At 49.0% G+C, this 11,137-nt stretch overlaps 1 long non-coding RNA gene across 1 annotated transcript; it reads right to left on the bottom strand.

The window, feature by feature from the left end:
* Nucleotides 1–2,392: 2,392 nt before the first annotated feature.
* LOC126046563 (uncharacterized) lies at nt 2,393–10,842 on the bottom strand. The gene is made up of 2 exons (XR_007508350.1): nt 10,491–10,842; nt 2,393–2,752 (listed from the first exon to the last, which is right to left on the bottom strand). It is a non-coding gene; the product is annotated as an uncharacterized LOC126046563 (long non-coding RNA).
* Nucleotides 10,843–11,137: the final 295 nt, after the last annotated feature.

The raw sequence follows: 11,137 nt of genomic DNA on the forward strand, positions 1-11,137 counted from the left end.
CTCGGGGCCTCCCACGCGGGCTCCGGCGGTAACGGCGGCCGTTGCCGCGGGCCGTGGCCGTTTCGCCCCGTTTGCGGTGGGCTCCGGCTGCGGGCGGCGTGGCGGAGCTGCTGCCGTCTCGGTTCTGCGTTGCCCCATCCTTCCGCTGCGGGGCTGCGGCGGGGGCGGGTTGTGCTCACGCTGAGCGTTGCGGAGTGTCTGTTAATGACGGGGCGTGACCGAGCCGGGGGGGGGGGAGAAGCACACGCCCTAATTTGCATAATTGTGTTATTTGCGTATTTAAACAATACTTGCTATTTAATCAGTATTGCTAATTATAGGTTACAACGATCTCTTCTCATTATGATTCTGATCAGTAGTTTTTTCCGAATTAGAACAGCAGTTACGAGTATGTGAATGCATGATAGTCTAGTAAGAAAAAAGTGTAAAAATAGTAAGTCTCAGCACTGGTGCACCATTACTAAATGGAATGCTTCTTGGGTGCAATTAATTAATTCCTTGTATTTTATCTAACTCTTGAATTGGATAATATGGTATTACTTAAGTGGACCAATTAAATAGTTGAATATTATAAAATACAACGAATGAATGCCTCGCACTCAAAGAGTACTCCATTTACTACTGCTGCAGGAAAAATGGAAAAGGAGACAAAGCGCAAAAAACAGACTGACAGAAAAGGAAACGTTAATTACTATTCTAAATCACGATTTCAGATTATAAATTAGAAATCTAATTAGGAGTAATTTAGTTACAATTACAATAAGAGATTATTATAATAAACTGCTGCCAATTAGTATTTTATTTCTGCTTCATAACTGGAAATTTTTATTATGGTAATACTGCTTGGGTATTGTTAATGCATAAATTTAACATTACTATTATTAAATAAATAATAGCTATTAATGATGCCCAATTAGTTTTCTAAATGTTTTTAAAACTAAATTTAACTTTTTGTTAATCAGATTTAATTTGCATTATTTTTATTTTAGCTCTACTTGAAAGTAATTAGTACCTGTGATTATTTCCTCCCCCCAGCAATGGTTATGTTTAAATTTAGGCAGTCGTGACTCACTCTTAAGTTTTCTAATTTTACTTATATTTTAAATCTAAATTTTTTATTCTTATGTTAGTTCTGGTTGGGAATTCTTACTGCTTGGGAATTTTTTTAATACCTACATTTAAACATAGCCATTATTTAATGATTCATTTTTATTTTTCTTTATTTAAAAACCTAAAGCTTCGATGACTGTTTTGGTTCTAAGCGCGAGTCATTATTGCATCCAAACTTACTTACAGCTCTGTTATAATTTAAGCATTAAAGATTCCCCATTAGTTTCTATTTGTTTTAAAATCTAAAACTATTATTTTGTTTCTGATTTGGCATCATTAATGTTTGCAATTTATTTAATAATGGCTATGTTTAAGTTTAGCTATTAATGAGTCCCCAATCAGTTTTCTATCTTTATCACTTTAAAAGGATTTCTAAATTGTTAAATTTTTTAATTACAGATTGGGAATAATTATTGCCTTGTTTGTTAAGTAATAGACACAATTAAATTTAGTCATTACTCAAATAATATTTATTTTATTTATTTACACTCAACATTTTAATTGTTACTTTACTACTAAGGTGGATTAACTAGCACGCTTTTTTTTTTAGTATTAACTAGAGTTGTTTCTCTACAGGTGTTACTTCCAATTAGTGCTCTATTATTTATATTCTGTTATTTGTAATTTTATTATATAAATTGGTTGTAATTACTGTCTGCAAAGTTTTAAGTAATAGCTAGAATAGATTATAGGCATTATTTACTCCCAAAGACTACTCAAGTTACTGTTATTTAGTTTTTATTCTAAATGTTTTAAAATAAATAAGTAGTAAACATTAAAATAATAGAAGCCAAGGACTTTGGAATTCCCAGGAAAAACAACTGGAGCTCCTTGTCGTAACCAGAGACTGGACGATTTTGCACTTCAGCTCCAAAATTTGAAGCTCTGCAGAGAGCAACCCCTCTGAGCAAGCGACTTGGCCTTTAGCCATCACCTGCTCTCCTCTAGCTCTGCCACCCATTTTTTTCTGGGAACCCCAGATTCCTCAGGGAATGAACACACGCACAACAGTTATGTGCAACACCACAGCACCAAATCGCGTGGCTGTGCTACCACCACCAGCTGCATCCAACCATCACTGGTACGCCAACAGGAGCCTCCAGCTGGCTCCACCAGTAGCATGTCCAACAAAACCCGCAATGCTGCCAAGACTGCGGTGACACGATGGAAACTAATGCAAGCTTTGGCAAGGACAGACGTGTCACAGCAGGTACAATACATAATGCTGAAACACCATGCCAGTTCGCCTTTATTTCAAAGGAGGAACGCACATGCGCACACACAGAGCACACAGAATTTTATTCTACATGAGACACACAGCTGTCCTTAGCATCTTCACAACTGTCTCTTCCCAGCAACATCATCTCCGTGATTTGGATTCCTGGCAGAAAATGAGGGAGCTCTGCACACTGCAGTGGGCCCTTACCTTCCACACCTGCACAGGAGAATAACACTTCATCCATTATATGATACCAGAAACTAGAAAGCCCCTCAAAAGAATTTACAGTCCCACACTTGAAAAAAAACAGTTATGCTCACCTGCTTCACAGCCCAATCCTCTTCTACACTGACCAGCTACTTCAACTCCATGCACTCTTTAGCAGTCAGATCCACAGTCATCTCCCTGTGGTCATTCACTACACTATATATGGCAGAGCAGGGGAAAAAAAAAAAAAAAAAACCAGCTGAAGGAAAAAAAAATTTTTTTAATCCCTGGCTGGGTTTTTTTTGTTGGGGTTTTGGGGGGTTATTGGGGGGGGGGGGGGGGGGGGGAAGTTAAGGAAAAATGCTGTTTCAACACGAAAGTCCAACCTGCAAGGCAAAAGAAACAACACATACAAGGCTGAACACATTCAAAAACCACAACTCACTCAGCAGCTGCTGACACCACATCCATTCAGCTGTCTGCCCAACCCGACAAGTGCTCACCACCACATGTACAATGCTAGACACATTCACGTCTATTGCTGAACTTGTCCCAGCACTACATTCTGGATGGGATTGAATGGCAAAGCAGAATTAAATCTTGTAAGAATCCTTCTCTAAAATATCTGTAGTTGCAAAGTGAATACTGTAGATTACCAACACAGCGCTGTCACTGAGACTTGTAGTTTTCTCCATCTGACTCCCTTAACAGAAATAAACAAGTCCCAAAGGACAGAACACATCAGGTTAGGGTTGAAACAAAAAAAAAAAAAAAAACAACCCACACCAAAAAACACCACATCAGAAACTGTATCAAACACCTTAAGTAACACATAAGTGGCTTGAACAAAGATAAATGGCAAAGTACCTCAAGAGAGGTGTCAACAAAGACAAGTGAGTCCACAGAGAGCAACACTAAAGTCCTCCTAAAAGGACTATGCAGGTGAGAGAAGGCCCTTTGAAGGCCAGTGGTTTTGATGAGGCCACTTGTCACACAGATTGATTCTGGTCCCTGGAAGGAAAATGGAGGGACGGAGGGCACACAAAGGGTATGGAGGGAATCAGACAGCTTATCAAGGTGCCTGCAGTGCAAAGACAAAAGGATGGCTCCAGGGCACGCTGACCAACGGAGAGGTCCTGCAGGGACTAGAGGGCACATGAAGGGCTCTGGATCATGAGAAAGGTAAACAGAGGTCTCTGGGGTGCAAGATACACAAACAGGTAGGTGCCCAGGCAACAAGAATGGGGGGGCAGCTCTGGGGGTACAAGGAAGGTAAATGGGGCCTCTTGGGTGCCTCAAAAGACAATCCCAGCTGTCATGAGAGGAGTAGATGGAAATAGGAGTTCTGAGGGGAGCAGGGGCAAACAAAGGGGTCTTAAGAGGGAACGAGAGGTAAAAACGAGGCCTCTTGGGATGTACCAAAAGCAAATGGAGACGTTTTGAGTAGACCAGGGAGAAGAAAAAGGGGATTTAATGGGGCAAAAGGACAAAGAGGTGCAGGGAGCCTGGAGGAACCAAAAGGCAAGCAGAGTAATCATGGGAATTAGAAGGAAATGGGCTTCTGAGGGAAGAAGGCGGCAAATAAAAAGCTTGTGAGAGGCCCAGAAGCAAGTTAATGGGTCCTGAGGGGAGCAAATTGAAAGTTAACCTCTGCGAAGTCATCCTTCACTTTCATTCCACAGACAGCTGTCCTGCGGGCTCGGCACGCAACTTGGGGATCCCTGCCCAGGCAGTCCTGACCTGCAACACAACATGTGCACAACCGTTCTCGGGAAGTCATGCAGTTTCATAACCTAAATGGCAAGTATTTCTCCAGGACAGCTTTGACATTGTTTTTTTCCCCTCCAGAGGACAGGAAGAAATTGCTCCTCCCCACAGTGCTGCCTCTGATAACACACGTCCATCCTCACCGTCTTGCTCTCTTCCTGCTGCTCTTTTCCAGTTGCTGCCCACCTTGAGTGTCCAGGGCAACTGGTTCTTACCTGCGTGGTCCTTCATGTCCTGCCCCAAGCCCCTTCTTTCTGCCCCACACCCAGCAGCCCAGGCACCCCCCCAGTACTCGCCTGGGAGGATGCGGCTGCCAGCTCACACAGAGCGGAGGGCAGGGAGAAGGGTGTCCCCCAACTGCGTGCCTGGGCACGGCGCAACACAGCAGCACTGATGAAGCATCCCAGCACCCCAGTGACGGGCAGCAGAAGGCTCTGGAGCACAATGAGACCTTCGGATGGCTTCTGGAGCAAAGGACAGAGGTAATGGGGGTGGGCTGAAGGGCTGATAGGAGAGCCCAGAGAGAGGGCAAAAGGGGTGCTTCAGGACATGAGGAAGGCCTCAGGAGGGGATCTGAGGAAACAAGAGGCTCAAAGTGCGCTACAGGGACAAGAAGGGGCTAGAGAGACCGAACAAGGCTCGGGGACCCGGGAGGGGATCTGAGCAGAGAACACACATCCTCAGGAAGCCAGGGAACGGAGGCAATCTCAGCGGCTCTTCATGCTCTGCAGCACAAAGGCAGCCTCAGGAGTGGTCCCAAGGAGACTAAAGGGGTCCAGAGGCAGTGAGAAAGCTCTGGGACACAGTGAGGGATGCAGGAGGGGTTGGGATGACATTAGAGGAGTCCTAGAAGGACTACACAGGCAGGAAAAGGCTCACAGGGAACAACGGGACCTCGGGACAGCTTCTGTGTAACAGCACAGCGGTCCTAGAGGAGCTCAAAGACCAAAAGAGGGGTGGTCCAACGTGGTATATTAGGCCCAGAGTCTTTTCGGTGATTTTGGGGGTCCTTTATCAGTCACAGTGCTGTCCACGTTTCCCTGAGAACATCCCCATATGCTGCACCGACAGGGCAGTTCTGCACTGTTGCCCCCTGGTACCACCTGTCAAAGCAGACCGAAACATAAGTTCACTTTTGAGCTTTTGCTGTTTATTGAGAACATAAAATCATGAAGAAGCACTAAGGATAAATCCCACCTTATGCTAAGGTTTACATGCTTTTATGCATTCAGACAAACCATAAATTCTCTAGATAAGGGAAAACTCGCTATGGGACTAGGATAGGTAACTTAAGGATACAGTTTAGGTATAGAGGGATAGAAAGAGAAAGAGATTAATGGGGAGCAGGACAGAGGGAGGGAGAGAGAAAAGGAGACTACGAAGAGGGAAGGGGAGAGACTGGGACAGGGAGCACAACATACAGAGAGAGAAAGAAGGACAGGGAACAAGCCAGAGAGACCATGAAAAAAAAGAGAAAGGGATGCAGATCAGGACAAAGATGGAGAAGGAAAAAGCAATGGGCTGTGAGACAGAGATGGAGGCAGAGAAAAAGGTCTGAGGAACAGGACAGGATACTAGAGACAGCTGGCTGGATGAGGGGGATACAGCAAGAAACAATGAGACAGGCAGCAGGACAGAGACGTACAGACCGAAAAGATGGGGACAAGAAGCAGGACAGAGGGACAATGAGAGAAAAGAAGGGAGTTGGACAGAGATGGATAAAGAAGCATTAGGGACAGAGGGACTGTTGTTGTTTAACCCTGGTAGGCAGCTCAGCACCACAGGACTGCTCGCTCTCTCCCGCCACCACCACCAGTGGGATGGGGGAGAGAATAGGAAGGGCAAAAGTTAGAAAACTTGTGGGTTGAGATAAAGGCAGTTTAATAGGTAAAGCAGAAGCAGCATGGGCAAGGAAAGCAAAATAGGGAATTCATTCACTACTTCCCATCGGCAGGCAGGTGTTTAGCTATTTCCAAGAAAGGTGGGCTCCATCACACATAACGGTAACTTGTGAAGACAAATGCCATCACTCCAAACATCCCCTCCTTCCCACCAGCTTTTACTGCTGAGCACAATGTCATATAGTCTGAGATATCCCCTTGGTCAGTTGGAGGTCATCGGTCCTGGCTGTGTCCTCTCCCAACTTCTTTCCCACCTGCAGCCTGCTCACTGGTGGGGCAGCATGAGAAACATGAGAAGGCCTTGATGCTGTGTAAGCACTGTTTGGCAATACTTAACACAGCCCTGTGTTATCAATGCTGTTTTCATCACAAATCCAAAACATAGCCCCATACAAGCTCCTATGAAGAAATTAACTCCATCCCAGACAAAACCAGTACAGGGACAGACAGAGTGATAGGAGCAGGACACAAAGAAAGAGAAAAAAACCTCAGCAATGGGCAGCAGGAAAGAGGGAGAGGAAGGACAGTCAGAGGGATATAGAAAACTGGTGAGGGACGGGGAGCCAGAAGACAGGATGCAGAGAACAAGAGGGGGACAGGAAGCAGGACATTGGGACAGAGGGAGAATGAGAGTGACATGGGGAACAACAGAGAGATGGAGCAAGACAAAGATGGGGACAGAGAGCAGGATGAAGATGGAGCAATAAATAACAGGGAGACAGGGATAGAGAGAAGAAAAGCAGAAAACCAGAAAGAAAAGAAAAGCGAGAGATGAAAAAAGGGAAACAGGACAGAACTGCTGGGGGGGGGGTGTGGGGAGGCAGACCCCAGGGGGTGGAAGCAGACCCAAGATGCCTGGGTCCCTCGCCTATCCCGGGGACACGTGCACACGTAGGCCGGGGGGTAATGGTTACGTTAACAATAAGTTAAAACTACAAGAAACTGCAAACAGGCATGACACGACGCAAGAAGTGGGATGTGGGGGGGGGGTGGGATCCCAGGGGTCCTGGGAGGGGCAGAGGGTCCTGGGGGTCCCAGGCCTGGGGAAAGCCAACAAAGAATTGGAAATAAGTAGGAACCAAAACCACTGAAAAGCAAGAAATTATACCAACGGATAAGAGAAAATAAATAATAGTAATAATAATAAGAACAACAATAATAATAAATTATGATGACAACGACAATGGCGCTGCTATGGGGGGCTCAGCCTGTCGGGGCTGGGGGGCAGGTTGGGGGTTTCAGGGCTTTTCTGGCCAGGATGCTAGAACCAGCCAAGCAAAAGCACCCACCCCAGCAAGCTAAGCAGGTTGGGGCAAAAATACCTGTTTTAGGGTATTTTGAGAAGGATGGCAACAGGGGAGTGGGGGTGAGGACCCCCCCCAGGTTTGGGGGTGCTGGGGACTCGGGGGCAGCTGGACCTCCTGGTGGCCTCAGCCTGATTGAGAACACTTTAGTGCCACTGACCCTCCTAAAACATGCCATGACCCTGCTTGGGGATCACAATCTCTGTCCCTGCCTCGAAACAACCAGGGGGGGCACATGACAGATTCCCACCCCCTGCAACTACCCACCAGAGGGGCAGTTATGGGGGACTTCAGAGGAGTTTGGGTTTTTTTTTTCGTCTTCTCTTACAAAAATAAATGGTTTTGTGTCTGTTGCTCCAGGGGAGTTACTGCTCGTTGCATTGGCCTCTCTCCTTGCTACCATTAGAAGTACCGTTATTATTATTTGTTCTTTCGCCAAAAAAAGCTCCCCCCCCCAAAAAAAAAAAAAAAAAAAAAAAAAACCAAGTGGAAGAAAAGAGGAGAGATTGCAGACACCCCTTCTGGACTCCTGGGCTGGAGGGGAAGAGGGTACAGTCCCCACTTGGCACCAGCCTGATGACAAAATGAGCCAAATCTGCCCCGGGCTGTTGGTGAGCTTGATGGTGATGGGCTCAGCAGCACCCGCCTGGACAGTCTCACCCACTTCCATGCACTTTTCAATGCAGATGAGGCCCACCCCCTGTGACACACCTGTGCGTGGGGAGTCCGGGGTACAGAGCCCTGACACTCTGCTGCATTTCCACGGGACCCAGGTGTCTGAGGAATCCCTCCCGCCAGACACCCGACTGTCCACCCACAGGATCCAGGAACCGTTCTCGAGCTCCATAGACCCTACTGGGGACCCAGGCATCTGGGCAGCCCCCCTCCTCTGGGGTGGGGGTCCAAGCATCTGGGCACATATGTGACCTGGTTGATGACGATGTGGGAGGTGATGATGCGGCTGTACTGGGAAAAGAGCTGCTCCATATCCTGCCCCATCTCCTTGGGGAGGCCGCTCATGTAGAGCTTGGCATTGTGGATGGAGACTGAGCTAGGCTGGTATAGGATACCTGGGGGGGGGGGGGGGGGGGGGGGGGGGGGAGGGTAGTCAGGCCCAGGGACCCAGCCATCTAGGCACCAGAACCACCTCCCACCCATGGGCCCCCCTTCAGGGAGCCAGGCATCTGCTCCACTTTGTGCCCTCTCATTATTTCCTGAGCATTATTTGTTTCCACAGCTAGCTACAAGTAAGACAACCCCAGACCAGGAAGAAAACAAAACAAAAATCACAAAGCAGCATTAAGAACATCCCTGAAGAAACACTGTCTGTGCAAGATTCAGGAATAGGCCATCAGAACACAATAAGCACAGAAGAGAACACCAGCCAGAAAAACCATACAACACACAACAGTGTAGCACAGGTATCCTGCTGGAAAAGAAGGGCCAGAGAATGCTGCTCATTAGAAAATCATTAGCACTACTGACACAGCAAGATGGCTAACCCAAAAGACCTAGGTCATGAAGATGACAATGCACCTGGCACAACACGAGTGCAGACAACTAGGCAAGATGGATCAGCAAGTACTTCCCACTGGAGAAAGGTCAGCAGAGCTGAGAGGGCGGTCATCAAGATGGCCAGACTGAAAGACTTTGGCCAAGGTGACCACAGTACAGACATCAGTACAAGCAGGTGGGAAAGGACCAGAGAGTGCTGCCTCAGAGAATCAAGCCAGCAAAATAAAGATGACCAGTGGTAAGAAAGATGGACAGAAGGACCTACAAACCTGGCGTGCTATGATACACCCCTCAACAGAAGACACACCTGATCTGTGCAAGGTCTGGGTTGCACTGAAAGGCACACCAAGGGCTCTGGGGCACATGGAAAGGCACACTGAAGGCCACAGAAAGCACAGCCTCCCATGCCTCCCAAGAGCTAGCAAACAAACCTGAGACAACCAGAGCTAAGACAGCTGGCAAGAAAAGCCTATGACACAAGAACACCACAACGCAAAACTCACTGCTTCAGCATGGAGAGCAAGACAAGACATCTGATCCGTTCAGAAGGGATTGGTGATTTCAGCTGGTGCTCGCGAGGTAACTGTTGTGGTGGCACAATGATGCATGTATCATGAATTTCAAGCAGCAGGAGTAATGCAAATAAGAGCTTGCAAGTCAGAACCCCCATAGGCAAGACATATGAAGCCTGACAGTTACCACAGATGGCAAAGAGAAGCAAAGAAAGGTGAAGAGCCATCCTGTCAGGCCTACCCTCCCTCCCCACCTCCAAACCCCTCTCTCCCGTAAGGCTCCCCCCTCACTCTACACGGACTGCGTCCCCAGAAGGCGCTCCCAACAGCTGCCTCCTTTCACCCACCCACTCTCAGCTCTGCGACCATGGCAGTTTCTCCAAAGCCTCCCCATTGACAGCAGCCTTCCTCTCTGCAACCTGCCAGTGTTCTCCCACTACAGCTCCACAGCCCCGGTGCCCATGTCACCAAGCGTTAGACTTGTTCAGCCCCACCGAGCCTACAGATGGCGCTTGCTCTCCCCTGCTGAGCCTCACTCAGTCCTCAAGCACAAGACGTGCTCATTATTGAGGAGAGACCCAGTGAAGGAAGCAGGAAGGAAAAAACAGGGCACCACTAGGAAGAGATCTGGCCGGGAGCACGGCACGCTGCCCCAGCTTCCTCCATCCCACGCGCCTTTTCCCGTGTGCCTGGACACCTCCATCGACACACATCAGACCATGAGCACAAACTCAGCTTTTCTTATGAACTTGGCTTCTCTTCTGTCGTCTTCTTTTTCTGATTACAGTTCCAGCTGAGAGAATCCTGTATTTTGTCCCTTCCCAAGAACAATAAGCCTAGAGCAACCAGTGAAAATTTTCTTATCCCTCTCCCAAGAAGGTAAGGAAAAGGGTCGCTTATCAGTGCTCTTAATAAATGAGACCTGCCTCCCGCCTCCCTCTTCAGGGTTACAGACCTCTGCTTGCCCCAGCAGAGCCCCCACGTCCGGGGACGACGGCATCTCTCTTCCCTCGGACTGCGGCTTCCCCCGCCGGCACAGCTAAGCCACATCACCTCTCTCACCACGGAAACCCGGCACCGCTACGGTACGTTTCGCCCCGCGCCGCCGCACCCGCCGGGACCAGCTGCGCACCGGGTGTCAGAGGCGGCTTTTCTCTGCTTCTTCAGCTCTTTACCCCCGCCCCCCATCAACGCACAGCCGAGCCCTAGCGATGCCGGCAGGGAAGCGCAAAACGGCGGCGGAGCGGGCGCCAGCCCCTTCCCAGCCGCAGACGTCCCGGGGAGCGCTGCGGAGGACGGCAACCGGCTCCGGGCTGCGGGAAGCCGGCCCGGCGCCGGGCGGCGCGGCGAGCAGCGGACGGGAGCGGCCCCCGGGGGCGGGGCTTCCCCGCCCACTTGCCATCGCGTGCGCGTCCGCTCGCTAGGGTCTGAGGCCGAGCTGCCGCCGTGGAAAAGCCTGTTCCCGCCGCAGGCCCGAGAAGGAGCGCGGGCACCCGCGGTAACCGCCCGGAAAACAGACCCGCAGGCCACGGAGGAGGAGCGGGAGCAAGCCCTGGAGACGCTGAGCGCTCCCCACGGGTCTGAGGTGCAGCCTCGCAGGGC

This window comes from Accipiter gentilis, chromosome 16, assembly GCF_929443795.1.
Source record: "Accipiter gentilis chromosome 16, bAccGen1.1, whole genome shotgun sequence".
NCBI classification, from domain to species: Eukaryota; Metazoa; Chordata; class Aves; order Accipitriformes; family Accipitridae; genus Astur; species Astur gentilis.